The sequence below is a fragment of the Grammomys surdaster genome, unplaced genomic scaffold, assembly GCF_004785775.1.
Source record: "Grammomys surdaster isolate TR1022 unplaced genomic scaffold, NIH_TR_1.0 205, whole genome shotgun sequence".
NCBI lineage: Eukaryota > Metazoa > Chordata > Mammalia > Rodentia > Muridae > Grammomys > Grammomys surdaster.
The window spans coordinates 5,170,715-5,189,491 of NW_021604650.1; positions in this window are offsets into that span (position 1 = coordinate 5,170,715).

Consider the following 18,777-nt stretch of genomic DNA (forward strand, 5'->3'; position numbering starts at 1 on the left):
CGGGACTGGGACGTGATGATGTAGCGGGACTGGGAAGTGATGATGTAATGAGACAGTCTCCTTTTGGGATGATGAGGTTTGAGAGCTTCATCGAGTGCATGCAGCTTCATTGTGGGCTTTGAAATGGTTAATTTTAAGTAATGGCAACTTCACCTTGAGTTTTGGAAAAGTATAAGAAATGTTGGTAAGGCCTCCTGTCTCTCAGCAGAAAGAGGAAACACAGGAGGAGGCTCACTGCAGTAACCCTGGTCTGACAAATGCTGTTCTAGGCCCTGGACACTGTCCTCAGAACTTGACTTACTAAGTCCCGCTCCACCGCTAATGGGTCAGTGGGCTGACAGGGTACCTGGAGCACACACAGGTTGCAGTGGTCTGGTTGAAGCTCACCAGGCCTCTAGAAGCTTCCGGCTTCTCTTTTCACACTGCCACCTCAGAGGAAAGGGTCTCCCTCACCACTTACCCCCAGGGGCTGAGAACTGAAGACTGGAGGCAAGAGACAGACACCACTTTAGAATCTGTCTTACTCAGTAGATGTGAAAGAAAAGAGCCTCTTGCAGAACACAATAGGGGTTTAAGAGGCCGCTGGGTGACAGGAGCCAGAGAGAAATATTTATTCCAGAGATGTGCTGATGGCTGGCTGTTCTGTGAGTTCTGAGCTCTCCTGGCAGCCTCCTGTGGGGATTTCCGGGCAGAGCTGCAGAAACACCACTTCAGCTTTTTGGGATAGGACAGGACCACATCCCTACATTCTTCTCACAGCCACAAGAGACAGGAAGATGCTTGCTCTCTGGCCTCTGTCCCCTGTGCTCACAGTGACTCCCTGGAAGTAAAAGTGACCCACACAGCAGGAATAGTCAGTCTTGCTCTGACTTATGGGCAAGTGGGTGTTTTCCATACCTGTTCCTTCTCTTGTATGCCAAAGCACCCTGAAAACTCTAAGGGCTTAGAGAGGCATGACCAGATGGAGCCTGGGGCCCCAAATGACTTCTCAAAGCTGGGTCCCCTCCTACATCACCTGCCTGCATCAACAGTGCCACAAACCAGCAAACTTCCTGATGTTTGTGGTCTAAGCTAATTTCCTGGGTCTGGTTTCCTCCAGGACAGTGGACCAGACACTAAAGTGGCTTTCATGGGGTAGAGGGTCTTGCCCAACCTCTTTGCCTTAGGCTAATAATGGGCCTCTCTGGGGTCTCTGGCCTTTCTGAGCTGTTCCAGGGACCATTGTCAGTTGTCTGTCTCACTTGTCTATGACTTAGCTGAGCTCAGAACAGAGTTTGTGGCAGAACTGAGGGATGCAGAACACATGTATCATCCTCTGTCTCTCAGTCTTACCTGACCCGCAGCTCTGAAAAAGAACATTAATGAATGACAAAACAGTCTTCCTGGTCTCAAGGTGCCAGAGCCTCTACTGAACTGGCCATTGTTCCCTCCTGCCCCTGCCACCGCCAGCTAGCCATGTGCTGTCCCTTCAGATCCAGCAGCTACTGTGTAACCTGACACATTAGGGACTTGCTGGTTCCATTACAGGCCAGGTGCACAGACGGGACCCAACACAGAGCTCTACAGAGGGAAGAGGGAAGAGAATGTGGGGGAGCATTCAACCACAAGGTAGGTGGGACCTACCAGGCAGGAAGACAGTGCTGGGCAGCCCAGCTCCTGAGTGAGACACCTCTGAGGTTATGGATGAAATGTAGAAATGGGAGTGAAGAATTCTGTAGGGCAGACACTGCTAATCAGCCCAGTCAGAGCAGGGAGCTGGGAAGATGCCGATTTTCTAAGAAAATGTAAATTAGGGAACATAACCGCAGAAGAGGCAGAAAAAAAGGGCTACCCAATTACCATTGGGAGAGAAAACAGAAAACAATGAAATTCTCAGATACGCTTCTTATCAGCTGCCAGGCCACAGCCCAGCCATTCCCTATGGGAATTTCTCTTAAGTTGAGGGAGCAGATGAATCCAACACTTTATACATTGCCTCAAGTCATGGGAAAAGCCAACCATTTCCAGAGTCCTTAGTGTGGTGGGGCGTGGATACCAAATTCAACAAAGAGAGTAGGAGAAAGGTAAAACTAACCAGCTATAGTAGTTATTGCCTGTAATCCCAGGACTAGGGAGACTGAGGCAAGAGGACTGTGGTGAGTCTAAAACCAATCAAGACTACATAGTAATTTCAAGGTCAGCCTAGGCTACAGAGTGAGAAAGGCTATCTTGGGCTACAGACTGAGTGCCCAGTCATCCTGTGCTATAGAGTAGGACCTTGTCTCAAAACCATAACAACACCAAAAGCAATAAAACAACCACAGTTATACATGTTTACAAGCCCAGCATGAGGGAGGTGGAGGTAGAAGGATTGGGAGTTCAAGGTCAGCCTGGGCTACAAGAGACCATAAATAAATACGCAAGGGTATAAATACATAAATAAAAGCTACAGATCAATCTCTATCGAATATTAATTCAAAAATCTTGAGCCAATGAGATGTTTTTAGGGGGTAAAGGTGCTTGCTGCCAAATCTGATGATTTGAGTTAGAATCCTGGAAGCTATGTGGGGGGAGGGAGAGCACCTACTCCCCCAAGCTGTTCTCTGACCTCCACATGAGGGCCAAGGGATACATGTGCACCAACCCCCACACAGACACACATGCGAAAACCTCCCAAATATAGAGAAAGCATGTGACATTTACTAACAGGTTTCCCACGCAGACACAAATATATATATATATATATATATATATATATATATATATATATGTACGTGTATATATATATACATATATATATACGTATACACACACACACTTTAAGAGCACACAACAAATTAAGAATGGATTAAAAAGTTCAGTAAAGTCCATCTCTGGAACCTACTGTTGGCATCATCCTCCACAAAGACAGAACCTTCCATGTAAGTGCAAACCAGAACCCCACTCTCACGTCTCCTGTGTGCCAGCTGGAGGCTGTAGCCAGAGCAATCAGACAAGAAAAAGCAAATGAAAGGCTCTTCATCTGTACTGGACTCGGAATCACCTGGAAGCCGCACCTCTGGGCATGTCTGTAATAGTGTTTCCAGAGGGGTTTAACTGGGAGAAAGACCCACCCTGAATGTGGGTGGCACCATCCCATAGGCTGGGGGCCCAGACTGAATAAGAAGGAGAAAGAGCTGTTTCTCTCTGCAGCCAGTTCATGCTCCTGCCCCATGCTTCTCCTTTCAGAGATGGTGGCAGACACTTATAATCCAAGCATTTGAGGACTGCTAAAGTTTTCTCAAGCTTTTGTTCTTTTTCATTTAAAATTTTAATCATTTTCTCCCCTTGAGAAACATTGTTTTATGTGTATGAATATTTGCTAGTATGTATGTATGTGTCTTGTGCATGCAATGCCAACAGAGGCCAGAAGAGGGCATCAGATTATCTAAAAATGGAGTTACAGAGAGTTGTGAGCTGCCTTGTGGATGCTGGGAATCGAACCCAGGTCCTCTGTGAGAGTAGCCAGCACTCTTGCCCAGTGAGTCATCTCTCTAGCCTCTCATTCATTTTTCTAATATTGCTCAAGGCATCCTAGCACACACACCGTTTCCTGGTGAGGATGACCCCAGGAGGAGACACACAGAGTCCCATATGCATCTGTTTCGATGGTTTCATGTCAGAATGCTTCAGAAACAGCAGGCAAGTTCTGATCTCTGCTCAGCAGCTTCCAGGCATTCTGAGTGTGTTGCAAGGCCAGGCCTTGTTTCCCTGCCAGGCGACCTTCCTGGGTTCAGACCCCTGCCCTGGGCCAGACCTCTAGAAGTTCCAATAGCATCAAGCAGCCCTGGCTGCAAAGGCCACGCGGCTCAACATAAACAGCTTGGTAACTTAGCAAGTGTCCCCGGGGTCCCTCAGCTGTTGCTGGGAGACTATCTGCACCAGAGGCTGCGTGGCCAAGTGGCTTCACAGATTGAGGAGTGTTCAACCATCTTTATTTGTAGGCTCTGCCTGGGGCCCTTGACTTTTCTGGGAACTCACAGGACCAGCACAACTGCAGGGTCATGCAGAAAGACCCAAACTGGCCCCTTGTACCAACCAACCTATTCCCTCCTGTCCACTGTGAGCATGATCCACTGTCCTGGGAGAGACCTCAAGCTGGCCAGGGCTGTCTCTGGATGAATGCCAGAGCTCATCAGCTGAGCTATCTGAGTGTTTAGTCCAAGAGCAGGGCTGGAGACACTGGCTTTGAAGTCTCTCCTTCGTGTTGCTGGGCTGTGACCCCAGCTTCCACCACTTATAATTAAAACTGCTTGGCTGACGGCATTCTCTCCTTGGAGATAGACTGGCAAGAAGGGTGGAGAAGGCACATGTGCCAGGGTGCCTACCAGAGCTGGCACAGACAGAGTCTCCCCTCTGCAGGAGCTTGCCTATGGCCTTTGTATATGCTCAGCCTTGCATGATCTCCCTCAAGATCTTTGCTTGTACCTGGCTCTGTCCCCTTTGACATGAGTTCATGGTTTTTGTTTGTTTTGTATTTTCCCTCATACTCATTGATACTCCTAAAGCCCAGAGCTCACAGCAACCTTTTATTAAAGACAGAGGAGAGCATGGCCAAAAGGGAGGCTGCAGTCTCCAGGCAGACCCAGCCTAGGCTCAGAGCTGGGCTGTTCGCCTTTGTCACCCTTTACACTGGTGCAGAACCTTCTGTGTTGTGGGCTGTCCTGGTCTCTTTTCATTACATCTGTCCTAGTTTTGATGACACTAAAACTGTCTCCATCCACAGTGTCCCTTAGGGGTAGCCTGTCCCCAGGGATGGTGAGTTCACCTTAGTTTAGAGGAAGGAGAGGGACCCAGAAGATCAAGAGAGAGGGAGGAAGCCTGGGCCCTGCCTCTGAGGCCCTGGCCATGCTGCTTGCCCTCCTGCTGGGTGAGGGATTGTGGGACAGACCAGCCTAAGATCTGAGTCATTGCCACCCCCAGAACTAGGTTTCCCCTAAGAACCTGAACTTCTCCCCAGAACTGAGTCCCTCCCAGGATCTATGGTTACTTCTACTCCCAGGACTGAGTTCCCCTCCCAGGATGTGATTTTTTTCCCCTTACAATTTCCCAAATCACAAGGGCCATGGCACCTACAAAACATGCCACAGGTTGGCCAAGGGTGAATTCCTCCGGAGTAAGAGCTAGACCTTGCTGTCAGAAGAGAAGGTAGCTGCTCTGAATGAGTCTGGGCTCCTTCCCAGTGGATAGCCTCCAGAGCTGGACTGAGGATGCTCTGTACCCCAGCAAGAATAGCTGCCCCCAATGTGTCACACCCTAGGGATGGTTCCAGATGTCCCTTTTGTATGTTTGATGTGATATTTTGGTTGATGTTCACGACTCCTCTCAGGCTCCAGTTTGATGAGGGCTGCGTACAGTGTGTGAGTGTGTAGCCCTTTCTAGGTCCAACAGGGATGGTCCACAGGCAGGATTGCAAAAGTCTGGCAGGAAAAAGAGCCTCAACCTGGACAAATCCTGTTGTTCTGTCCAGCTGCAGAGGGAGGGCCAGCTTCCAGTCTGTGGTGGCTTTGAGAGCACTGTCCAGCCCCAGCCACTTCCACACTCAGCCATGGAGCAAGGCCCCAGCTGACCAGCATGGCCCAGGCTGGTCATGTCAGTCTTCAGAGTCTCAGACAGCTCTGAGGTTGTGGAGGATAGGTTCCTGAGAGAAGATGGAAGCTGAGATCCAAGGGAAGGTGCGTACACATGGGCTCCCAGGACAGACGCTTTGTCTGTGGGATTCTCAGGCCAATTGGAGTCCCAGGGCACCACTGTAAGGCCATGTTAGACCCAGATAATGATGTGGAGTGTCCCCTCTGCCTGCCCCAGGGAAGCCGACCTGAAGGAGGCAGGCACAGCCTCCCAGACCTTGTGGCTGCCTAGCCACCCGCATTTCCCACGCCTCCCCCTCAGCTGCAGGGGACAGACCAGGCCCCAGGAGGGAGGCTATTACAAGGACTGACCCAGGACACCCGGAAGCCAGCACCGTGAGAACGCGTGGGCTGACAGAGAGGGGCCCAGAGAGCCCGCTGTGGCTCCAAAGCCCGCAGGCTGGGAGTGGCCTGTCCATCAACCAGGCTGGCTAGAAGTACCTCTCCAGGTCTCAGTCTCAGGCTCTGGAGAGTCCTTCCTGCTTCTATACCTCCACCTGTGGCTCCCCAGGGAGCATGCTTGAGGTAGGGAACCAGGTGAGGGCCCCAGGGATGAGACCTGCTGGGATCTCCCAGCTTCAGCTAGGGGTGAGTGGCCTGGGGAGACATGGCGTTCTTTGTGCATGACTGGCTGGAAGATGATGGCTCGTTCTGGCAGAATGGAATCTAATCTGACCCTGGGAAACTGATGCCTGGTAACAATGGCCTTGGAGATCTTCACTTGGGTCAAGCATATCCCTGGGAACAGACGGCTGCTGATAAAGCCTGATAGGACATAGAGGCTCATGTCTGTGACTGCTTACCCTGGCCTGTCACATGCTTGGCATGGTGTCTCCAGTGCATAGTATCTGGGGACTGAGAGGGCTGCCAAGAGACCCTGTCCAAATTGGCTGGGCTTCAGGAAGACAGCTGCCACACCGAGAGAAACTGAGGCAGCCCAAAGGTGGGACAGCATACAGGGGCATTTATAGCTGGTTGATACTCTCCAGGGTTTAGGAGGCTGAAGTATTCAAGGGACAAACTTGTAGAATCACCAGTCAGGGAGTCCTTGCAGGAACCAAAGCTCTGGGGTCTAGTGTCCTCTGTCTGAGCGGGCAGGGCTGATCCCATGGAGGGTAGCACACAGACTCTCACATCAGCCCTATAAAGCAGACTAAGGACTCTGGACCATAATTGGTCAGGTGGAAAAGCCTCCCTCTCCCAGCTGCGACCTCCAGGGACCACTGCTGCTCTGCCCAGGAACCTTTACCCACCTCAGACAGTGTGGGTGGGCAGGGATGTGAATGGGCGAACAGATACCCGAGTGGATGAATAGCTGTGTGAGTAGGGGCTGAATAGCTGAGTCGATGGCTGAGCAGTTGAGTGGATGAGCAGATAGACGGGTGGATAGACAGGTGGGTGGACAGATGGATGGACAGATGATGAACAGACAGATGGATAGACAGATGAATAAGGGGATGGATGGATGGATGAATAGGTGAATGGATGGATGGATGGATAAGCAGATAGATGGGTAGATGAATGAGTAGGTAGAGGGATGGATGGATGGATAGGCAGATGAGTAGATGGATGTGTGGTCAGTGGATCCCATTCTCAGTAGGGGATACAGCTGCTTTACATCCTGCAGGTTTCCTGTCACGTGGAACTGGAGTGTCTTCAGCAGGGATTTGCATAAAGGTGACGCATTCTCGAAAATGACCTTGTTGGGTACTAGACAGAGCCCACCACTACAGATTACAGGCACCTATATACTGATTGCATCTTTTCCAATTGTCTAGAAAGAGGAACACAGAGACAGACAGATACACACACACACACACACACACACACACACACAGAGCATGCAAGAGAGAGAGAGAGACAGAGAGACAGAGAGACAGAGAGACAGTGAGAAAGAGAGAGACAGAGACAGACACAGAGAAACAGAGATTAGTGGTCTTCTTGAGGCATGATGGAACATTCCAGAACACCCTGGAACCTCATGTTTAATACTCCAAGCATTAGTTCATAGAGAGACGTTAACCTGTGTTTCTGAGTAACAGGTCCTCAGTTTCCCCCAGGTGCTCCCGGAGCAGAAAGCAACCACCTCTGACTCCATGCTTCCCAGGCGGTGGGAGCCCTGTGCATGCTAGCCATCACTCCACCACTAGCACCGGCACTAGCTTAATCCCTAGGCTCCAGGCAGGGGCTTTCCGAGGGTCTGTTTATCCGCGTGGGCTCTGAAGTCTATACACAAAATCCCCATGGGCAGCAAAGCTTGGCCCAGCAATGGATAGGCCATGAAGTGAACAGACCAGGAGAGGCTTTAAAATAGGAGTCTGGATCCTGCAGTGGGGTGTGTGTGCAAGGGCAATGGGCACTCAGGGCACAGCCCTAACTCCATGCACCAAAGGCAGAAGTAGTAGTGGGTACTGGAGTTTATGAAACGGTTCTGTGAGATAATGGGTTTACCCTGTTGGGGTTGAGAAGTCAAGGAAGGAGAGAGAGGTACCTGCCAAAAGAAAAAAAATAAATGAAAAAAATGAATGAAAGGAAGAAAGAATATTCAGTTTGTTGATTGGCCACAAGAAATTAAGATTTTAACTTTGTTTTACGTGAACCATAGCATTTTAAGTGGTGCTTTGAGGCAAAAAAGCCTTGAATATCTTTCTTTTTTCCTTTCCTTTTCTTTTCCTTCCTTCCTTCCTTCCTTCCTTTCTCCCTCCCCCCCTCCCCCCCCCCCCCCCCCCTCTCTGTGTCTCTCTATCTCTGTCTCTCTCTCTCTTTCTTTCTCTCTCTCTCTCTCTCTTTCTTTCTTTCTTTCTTTCTTTCTCTTTCTCTCTTTCTCCCCCCCCCACTTTCTCTTTTGGGCCCAGTAGTCCAGGCTGGCCTCAAACTCACTAGGTAGCCAATGATGACCTTGAAGTGACTCTCTGGCCTCTGCCTCCAGCTGGTATGACAGACATTTGCCACTGTTTGTTCTGTGCTGAGTTTGTCAATGCAGCTAAGCATGGAGCATAGGGCCAGCATGGTAGGATAGCAGTGTGCTGCACGGCTGGTTCTGAAGACAGGCATGCTGCCCACCTGTGGGCTCTGTCTGTGTGAGAGGCCTGCAGGCCCACCTGCACCCCAGGGGCCTTCTGTGTCTCGTGTCCTATAACTGCTATATAACTACGTTCCGGGGTTAATGAGCGGTGACTTCCCATCAGGGGAAAATTAGAAAGAGGGATTTAATCTAACAACTTCCTTGTCTTTCTTTTTAATATTAAGCTCTCTAGACCTCACTTCTTATTTTAATTTCAACCAGCCTTTGTCCAAATCCCTGAAGAGCAGCAGGGTAGCAGGCCCACATCTCCAAGAAGGTGGGAGGGAGGAAAGGAGGTGGGTGAGGACAGGGAGGAGGGAGGAGAGGAACGAGGGAAGGAGCAGCGGCAGGCCCAAAGCAGGCCTGGCAGAAAGGATCCATCTGTGAGAGTACAAGGGTTACCCCCAGACACCCCTACACATACCCAGCAGGATCCTGCAGGGGCTGAGGCCCCGTTCTGGTGGAGCCAGGTCAGGTAAAGCCAGGGTCTATGCCACCAGGACAGTCCAGCAGCTGCCTTCTCCCCCACCAGACCTCCTTCATACCTCCTTTGTAACAAGCAAAAGTCACATCTGTTGTATGTACCAGTGTGACTCATGCTGGCAGATGCCACCTCCTGGGGGTGGACAGCCGGCATAGTGAGGACTCCATGTATACTTGTAGCCAAAGGCTTTTGCTGGAGGTGGGGTGAAGATGGGGGTGCCGGTGGAGGTGGGATATGCATTCCAACACCTATGTCACCACTTAGGACTGGGAGGGCTGCAGGCCTGGCTGTCACCAGGTGACAGGACAAGTCATCCTGTAGGGGGCCAGCTGTGACAGACTCCCCAGAAGTACTTGCCAGTCAGGAGTACCTACCTAACAGAGAGGAAACCAAAACAAGGCAGAAGCCAGGCTGGGAACAGATGTTGGGAGTGTTCCTGGAGCTTTCAGGGTTGGAGCCTGGGCCCAGGCTTAGCTACTGCCACCATCATCAACAGGCTAATTAAACAACCAAGTCACAGTGAAAGCAGAGAAGAGAGCCAGTCAGTGCGGCCACACTGGGAAGAGAGACAAAGAGGTCCAGTCACTTATGAGTCTGTCTTTAGGGTCCAGTTCAGGGTCCAGAGATGAGGCTCAGGCTTAAACAGAGGGCAGGAGGAGTGCAGAGCTAAGAGTCCTCGTCAGGGTGTGGTCCTGCCCGTCGCTGACCCATCACTGTCTCAGCTCCAGTCTCTCCTGCAAGGTGATCTGACAAGTTCTCAGAACTCTGGGAGGTCTCTGAGAGACAAGCTCCCTCTGTCTGACTCCAGACTTCAGCCTTTCCCTCCTCAGCGTGAGACTCCTGGGGCAAGTCCAGTGCCTTGGGGTCCACTGTTTCAATAGTTTAATGCCTGAAGGGAGGGCACCTGCATCTCTAGAATATCTTGATTCCTGATGGAACTGTGACAGGAGAGTCATGGCACAGGCTTGTCATGGGAGGCAAGGATGAATCCAAGGCCACAGAGCCAGCAGGAGGTGGGGAGGGGTCACAGCCAGGACTGTCTGTTTGTCATGCAGGACAGAACTCTTTTTCTACACAGTAATGTTCAAGCAGGCTAGGGCCCTGGGTTGCCATGAGAGAGATGGTGACTGCTAAGACCCATCCTCAGAGACTCAAGTCTACCCTCCTGGCTGTAACAGTCAATGTATTCCCAGTTCCTGTGGTCCTCCGTGCTCCTGGCTGGGAGGCAGAAATGGAAAGATTAGGCCACAGCCCAGGAAGTTTCAGGGTGGACTCAACTAGCTGGCTTCTGATTGGGAATACATCTGTCTACAGGCTTGGTGGCAGCTGTCCCTGACTGGCCCACAACAACAACAGAGCGGCCACCATCAGCTCAGGTGTGGTCACAGAGGCTCCTGCAAAATTCACAGTGTGCCTCTAAATGGACCAGCCTCAGTCACTGGCCAGTCTCTACCCTCGCTGATACTCAGGACTTCAGGTCAAGTCTGGTTCCAGGCCACACAGCCTGGCTGCCAGAGAGAGGTCAGCTTGTCTGAGCCTCATGGTGGGTGAGGCAACCCCAGGGAAAGCTAAGCAGGAAATTAAGACAGTGCTCACCAAGGCCCAGGGCCCCTTGGGTCCTCTTGCTATCTCTAATCAAGACTGACCTGGAAGGATCTAGAAGGCCACAGGCTACACAGTTCAGGTCACCAGACTTTGTCCCAAGAATTCTTGGTGTTATCCCTGGAAAACATCTGTGATGGCTAATTTTGATTGTCAGTTTGACAGAAGCTGGAGTCATCTGGGAAGAGGAGAACTCAACTGAGGAATTACCTCCATCAGATTGGCCTGTAGGCTAGTCTGTGGGGACATTTTCTTGGTTGATAATTGACAGGAAGAGCCCAGTCCACTGTGGGGGGTGTTATCCCTAGACAACAGTCTGGCAAAGAAGGAAGCTGAGAAAATCTCTGCTTCAGTTCCTGCCTCCTGGTTCCAAAGGCCTTGACTTCCTGTAGCAGACTGTAGCCTGGGAGGTGTAAGCCAAATAAACCCTTTCCTTCCCAGATTGCTTTTGGTCATGGTATTTATCACAGCAACAGGAAAGAAACTAAATAACATCCCATTGCTTGAAAGAGGCTAGGCCCTGCTGTGGCCACTAAGCTCTGTGCTGGAAGAGCCCAGGGTACCGGCGCAGGGATGCTGTCTGCAGTCCCAGGAGCTCAGGACTCTGAAAGACTCTTGTTTCACTCTTCCCACATGCTTCAGAGAACCTTCCAAAAGACTGTGTCTCAGGTGAGACTGGCGGAGACTCCCACATCCAGTCCCAGGACATTACCTGGTTCAGTATGGACATGGATTCATTCCCCTCCCTGACCTCCTGCAGGCTCCTGGTCAGGGGACATTTTTATTTTTAGTTGTGTGTGTGTGTGTGTGTGTGTGTGTGTGTGTGTGTGTGTGTGTGTTTATTTGAGGTGTGTGTGTGTGTGCATATAAGTGTGGTTCCTGTGGAGGCCAGAAGGGGACATCAGATACCCTGGAGATGGAGTTCATGGTGGTGTGAGTTGCTCAACGTGGGTAGGAACCCGAAATCCAATCCAATCCTCCCCTCCCCTCCCCCCCTCCCCTCCTCTCTCCTCTCCTCTCCCCCTCTTTTCTTTCTTTCTTTTCCTTTTTTTTTTTTTGGAGAGGATCTCACTTTGTAGACCAAGCTGGCCTCCAACTCACAGAGATCTGCATGTCTCTGATGCCTCTGCCCCAAAGAGAACTATTCTTCTTTAACAGTTGCTGCCCAGCCCCTTTCCAGACCCTGCAGCCACCAGTCCCAATTCTGCCTGTGTTCCATAACCATGTAGTCTCATGTGACAGGCCTACTTCTGAATTGCTTGTGTTCATGGGACAGTAATATTTCTATTGTACCTGTTCATTAGCTGATGAACAGCCAGGCCGTGTCTTGATATATATGTGTGTGTGTGTGTGTGGTGTGTGTGTGTGTGTGTGTGTGTGTGTGTATGTTGTGCCCCACGGCAGGTTACTTAACCTTTCTGAGGTGATGTGTATTGTATATTATATATATATATATATATATATATATATATATATATATATATATATATATATTGCATGTGATGTCACTGTGGTCATTTGCACACAGATTTTTTCCGGATGCTCGTTCATTAAAGTTCAAGCCCAAGGGAGAAACAGCTGCCTTGCAGGGCTGCTCTATGTTTGGTTTACTGAGAAAATTCTAGGTGTTTTCCACTGTGGCTGTGCCATTAAACATTTTTCAATGGGCATCTTTGAGAGGCCTGGCTCACACAGTAATGGGGATACTGTTATGATGGTGACACTGTCACAGGACACTGTACCTGATGGTCTAGGAATGCAGAGAAAGGGAAGAACCGGCTCCCTCCCATCTAGGTTGCAACCCTACTCAGGCTTGCAGGCTGTGTGCTCCACAGCAGGTTATTTAACCTCTCTGAGCCCCACAGGAAAACCAGGAGATCTTGGCCATTGAGCCAGGCCAGTGTTGGGCCTGCTGTTTGACAGTGAGCTCTTGGCAGTCTTGCCTGACTTTTTCTGCCAGTCCATATGCCCTCAGCCTGAATTTTCTCTCCCAATCCCTTCCTCTCTTCCTCCCCCTCTCCTTTTCCTTTTCCTCTTCTTCCTCCTTTTCCCCTTCTCCCTCCTCTTCCTCAGCACCTCTTCCCCAGACATAGGCCTGTGGAATCGCATTGCTCCCTGGAGGAAGGAAGCTGTCCTTAGGTCTCTCGGCTCCTCCAGGGTTCTCAGAGCCAAATCTGAAGCCTGGCCTATCAGTTTCTCCTTGTTTCGTGGTTGGCCTCCTGAGACAGTGCCATCATCACCCCCACCCCCACCCCTACCTCACAGAACTCATACTCCCATGCAAGCTCAGAACCTAGCAATCCCAAATAAGGCGTCTGTGCATTCTTGGGGAATCGACAGTCTCCTGGGCCTCAGCTGTCATCAGATCTCGAGGCTCAAACAAAAGTGTTATGGGGGCGGCCAGCCAAGCCACACCCCAGGCAATTCAGACAGCCACAGAGACGGGCGATAAGCAGGTTCAAGTTTAGTAGGAGCGAAATCTATTCTTCCTCATTATCGCAAGGGTTTCTAGAGAAAGGAGCAGGTCCTAGATCAGAGGAGGGCATCGCACCACCTCACTTAGCCACTTAATGAGTGCTCTTTCTAGAAGTTTCTAAGAGAGCCAGGAGGATACCCAGGTCTGCTGTCCTAGCACTCCAGAGAAGGAAGTAGGGGGATTAGATCATCTGCAGCTATATAACCAGTTTGAGGCCAGCTTGGGCTACATGAGATCCTGTCTCAAGCAAACATTTCTGAAGAAATGGTTCTTTAATCCCAGCACATAGTGGGGCTGTGCCCCTCCTGGAGTCAGGAATTCCTGTCTCTTCTGAGGTTGGTCTTCTTGCCCTCTGGTATAACAGGTTGAATAGGGTCAATATAAACAGAGGTTCAAATCCTCTTCCCACATCTGACCTGTGACTGACCAATCTGGGAGTAGCATGTCTCCAAATGTAACCAGGAGTCCCTGGGATAAATCCATCTTATGAGGGTAGGGGAGCCTCCAGTACTGAGGACCCAGAAGGGAAGCAGGGAGCCCCCAACACCCTGCTGCTCAATCCTTCTCGCAGCACAGCAGAGCCCAGGAAATTCTGAACTGAGCAGAATTAAGAGTAGAGATCAGTCACACACACACATGCACACGCACACGCACATGTGCACGCACAGACACATGCACACACACCACTCACCAGGGCCAGCACGCAGCTCAGGGGCCTCACAAGTATGGCCAGGTGCATTGGGGTGGTTAACAACTCATCCTTGGGTGTGCCATAGTAAGAGTAGGCTGATGCCACATGGCACAGCCCACTCTGGGCAAGAACTAGTCAGATGTGCCCAAGGTCCTCCTGGGTCCCAGGTTCTGTAAGAAGTCTGCTCTGAATGCAGTGACAGGACAGCAGTGGGCATCAAATAGGGGCAGTACAGGGCAGTGGGAAGGGCTGGGCACCCAGGGAGAACACTGAGCAACAGAAATGGGTCCAATGAATGCTCAAGAGGAGGGGGAGGGGAGGAACTTGGGAGGGTGATGGGAGCTGGGCCTGTTTCAAAGACAAGAACAGCAGCCACAGAGTGTCAATGACCTTGTCCCTCACCCTGGCCATCTGGATCCTGGCCATCGCATACTTCCGTGGCTCTCTCCATAGTCAGAATACTTCATGTGTTGAATAAAATGGAAATTTGTTTTCTATCTTAAAAGCCTGGGGTACATGGATGAGATGGGGTGACCCCTAGTTCCAGAGTCCAGCTTCTTACATATTGTTAGTTTGTGTTGTGAAGCCTGCGTGCTCAGAGCAATCGGCTTTTGAAAGGAGCCATCTTGCTCCTGTCATTGTGGCTCTATCTCAGCCCGAGGGGACGCCCAAGGTAACAGATTCTTACTTTGTGGTTTATTTAATCTCACTAACAGTGACTCTCATGTGCTGGGTGCCACTGCTCGTGACAACCCTTCAGGGTCAAAGCAGTTCTCAGCAAGCCCTTTTTACAGACAAGGAAACCGAGGCTCAGAGAGATGTGAGGCGCAGCTGAGCTGCAGTGTGGGTACAGGGCAGCTGGTTCTGGGACTGGGAAGTGATGATGTAACGGGATGTGTCCTGTGGTTCCCTGAGATGTGTCCTGTTCATGAGTCACCACCCTATGGCTTTAGGTCCTTCCCCATGACTCAGGTCACGGCCCAAAGGAGCACCAGAGCAGCCCTCAGCTGCTTTGAAGAAAGCATTCTTAACAGGACCTTCTAGCAGATGACCACTAAGAGACACAGCCTTCTCAAGAGGCTCAGGGGCTCCAGCCCTGGGCCAAGGGGCCAGGCATGCAGCCCAGAGAGAGACCTTTGCAAGCCTTGGTGAGGGAAAGCACATTCTGCTCTTGTCCCCAGGCCCAGCACAAAAGCCTGCTGTCCACCTTACGGGATCTAGGATCACCATGGACACCTCTGGGCATGTCTGTGAGGAACTTTCTAGACTAGGTCAACTGAGGAGAGAAGAACCACCCTGAATGTGAGCGGGCCCCATCCCATGTTCCAGAACCAAACAAAGAGGAGAGAGTGAGCTGAGCACCAGCGGGTCTCTCTCTGACCACAGCTGCACTGTGACCTTCAGCCTCATGCTCCTGCCACCATGCCAACCCCACCTCGAGAGTGATAGACTGCCCTCACGCTGTGAGCCGGATAAACCCTTCCTCCTTTGGGTTTCTCTTCTCAGGTGTTTTGCCAGCTCTTGGTCACTGATGCTTTGGGGACATTGCTCTCTTACCACCTTGCCCCACCTCAAGCCACACCTGCACTGCCAGCACAGCGCTGTGTAAGGCAGCTCCTCATGTGCTGGGCCTCTGCAGCTGTGCGGGACCCCGAGGCAGTGCCTTCTCACCCACCACCCAGCCAAAGAGGGGGGTGGAATCCATCCTTTCTCACATGGTCAAAGGCAGAGCAGCCTCTCAGTGATCACTGGGCTCTATGACCAAATAAGGCAATATTTCATTTCAGTGTTTATAGCGCGTGAGCCGGGCACGCGGGGCACCGCAGGATCCCGGAGCATGCTGTCTGCAGCCAGCAGCCAACAGCTCTGCCCAAAGCCAGGCTGGGGCCTCATGAAAATGGCAGCCTGTCACTTATCAGATGGACATCAATAGACTTGGGGGGGGTCCAACCTGGATACCACAAGCAGAGCTAGCACTGATATCCAGCTGGGATACGGTTTAAGTCTCCTGGAGGTAGGGGCAGCACTCCTAGGGGGCTCTTTGCTGCCCCACCCCCAGCATTTACCACCAGCCGTCTTCTCCCTGTGAGATAGACCCAAGCCCCTCCTTTCTGACAGTGTGAGATTCACCAGAGGGCTGAGCTGAAGCCTTGGTATTAATAATAAGAATAGTGTTGACGTTTAAAGCCATCAGAGGCTCTGAACATCAAACAAATCCTCAAAGATCCGGCCTATGCTGGCTGTAGCCGCAGAGACCCACCACAGGGACATGTGGCCAGGAGGATCTGAGTGTGGGACCTGCACACAGTAGGTGTTCAGTAAATGTCAGGTACATCTATGTCACCTGGGAACAGAGCCCAGAACAACACTGTGATACCTTCCAGAGAGAAGTCTCACCTGTCCCACTCTCCCTGAGAGTCCCTACCTTCTTCTGAGCCCCCTCTTCCAGCCCTGTGTGACCCGTCTCTTCTAGTCTCTGTTGTTTTAGAAATGTCGTAGCTAAATGCACAGACACATGTATGAATGGATAAACATATGAATGAGTGAATGATGAAAGCATGAACAAATGAATGAATGTGTGGCTGGATGAAAGTAGGAACAAATGAATGGGTGAATTAAATGCATAAAGAAATCAATGCATGAACAAATGAATGGGGGAATGAATCAAGGACAAATGAATGAATGAACAAATGAATGAATGAGCAGATAGAAGTTTCATTGTCTCTGTCACTGAGCCTTTGCTGAGCCTCCCCCGTGTCACCCTCTCTCTTCACTTCCCCAGCACCATGAGGCTGAAATCCTTCAGTTTGGCCTGTGAAAAAGACACTACATCCCTGTGTTCAAGGCTGAGTGCCCAGAGAGCGTGGGGAATGGGGCAGGTGCATGTCGAGAGCTAATGACCATGGGCAAGTAGATGCTGGCCAGGGGAAGTGAGAACGGAGGGGAAAACAGCTCCTGTTGACCCAGTGTGCAGGGTGAGGGTCCATGGATGCCAGTCCTCGATGCCAGCATCTAACCTGGACATATGTCACTGAGAGCACCCATGGGCTTGTTCCGGGTCAGGAGGCCCACCTTGAGGGCCTGTCTCTATGTGGGGAGTTGGCTCCACCCTCAGGGATCTGTTGCCATCCTCAGGGGGTCTGTTCACACTTTGGGGGTCTGTTCCCATTTTTAGGGTTCTGCCCCACATTTAGGGTCTGTCCCCATTCTCAAAGGTCTGTCCTCACTTTGGGGTCTGTCTCTGTAGTAATGATTAACCATCCTGGGACACCTGACTGAGAGCGGCTGAGTCATTTTGTAAACCCTTCTCGCCCTGGGTGCGGCCTCCCTGCCTGCCTGAGCTGCAGAGGTGTTGCATGCCACCTCAGGTGGCCCTGGCATCAGACCTGGTGCAGGGAGCAGGAGCTACCTGAGGCTGACATGTGGAAGGCAGTCTAATGAAGGAAGCAAACAAGGTGGAGGAGCCGCTGTGGGAGCCTCTGTTGATCAGTAAGGATGGGGGCCTCTCGGGCCGGCGAGGGAGGACCTGGGCTGTGACAGGACAGGCAAAGTGACAGTGGGTCCAGGCATGGATGTACACATGCAAGTGACCTCTCAAGTGGATCCTGGGGTGTCCTCACAAATGGAGTTCCTGTCTTCTGAGTGGCTGTGCAAATTGCAGGATGCCTTGAACTTAGTTGTAGCCCCATCTTAAGAGGTATGGGACATTTTTAGCCCACTCCCTGCCCTCTGCCCTCCAGAGCTGGTCTGCTTTGTATAGCAGCTAAGCCACCCAGAGCACAGGCTTTACCTTTCCATGCCTTGGCAACTCACTGAGACACAGGCTTTCATGGCCCCCACCCTGGGAACCCCAGACTACAAAAGGGACAAGAAGGAGCCATCAATGGCTCCTAGAACAGAGCTTGCCAGCTCTTAAAACTGCTGACATGGCTTTACTAGGAGTAAAGCTGAGGCCCAGAGAAGTTAAGTCACTGGTCTGAAGACACACAGTTGGTGGGCAGGCTTGAGTGGCCCTTGTGTCTCTCTGTCTTGAGACTCCTGTCAGGAGATGTGACAGTGGAGAACAGAACTTAGAGGTGAGGATCTGTCCCTGGGTAGCTGTGGGCAGATCACAACCCTGTCTGCTACTTGACTCCTGTGAGATTGGTACCCTTCTGATCTTTGGACTCTGGGGTCCTTCTGTGGGGTGGGATGGGATCTCAGAACCAAGCTCCCCACCTCTGTCTCCTGGGAAGCCAGCTGCCACACTTGACTGGTGTCATGCTGGTGCCCTGACAGTGACCCTCTAGTGCCCACCTACTTCCCTGCTGCTGCCTGCTCCCAGCCCCACCCTGGACCAATGATTGATGGATAAATGAAGGCCTTCACTCCTTCACTTATGAGGACATGAGTAGTGGTCAGACAGGCAATAGACCAACATCTGGTACTCTGGCTGAGCTGTCTCCTCCCACAGGACAGAGGGAAGACTCCTCTAAGTGAGGCCTGTGCTGGGAGGTTGCTGCTTCTCACCTGGGCCAAGGCTGGCACACCTCCAAAACCAACCCCCACTTTCAAGGACGGATGGGCAAGCCTGGAGCTTTATTGCTGTCAGTCCTAAAGTAAAGCTGGGGCTCAGAGAAATGAAGTCAGTGCTGGTCTGCAAGTGTCAGAAAGTCCAGATTGGGAGAGGGGGCACTCACATTGAGCAAGGACATGTTTAATCCACAATCTGGAGTCATCCAGACTATCTGAAAGACCCTCCCAGGATCCATGATTCTCTTTCAAGGCAGAGGGAGTGAATTTCAGCCTGGGAAGGACACAGCAGTCACACTG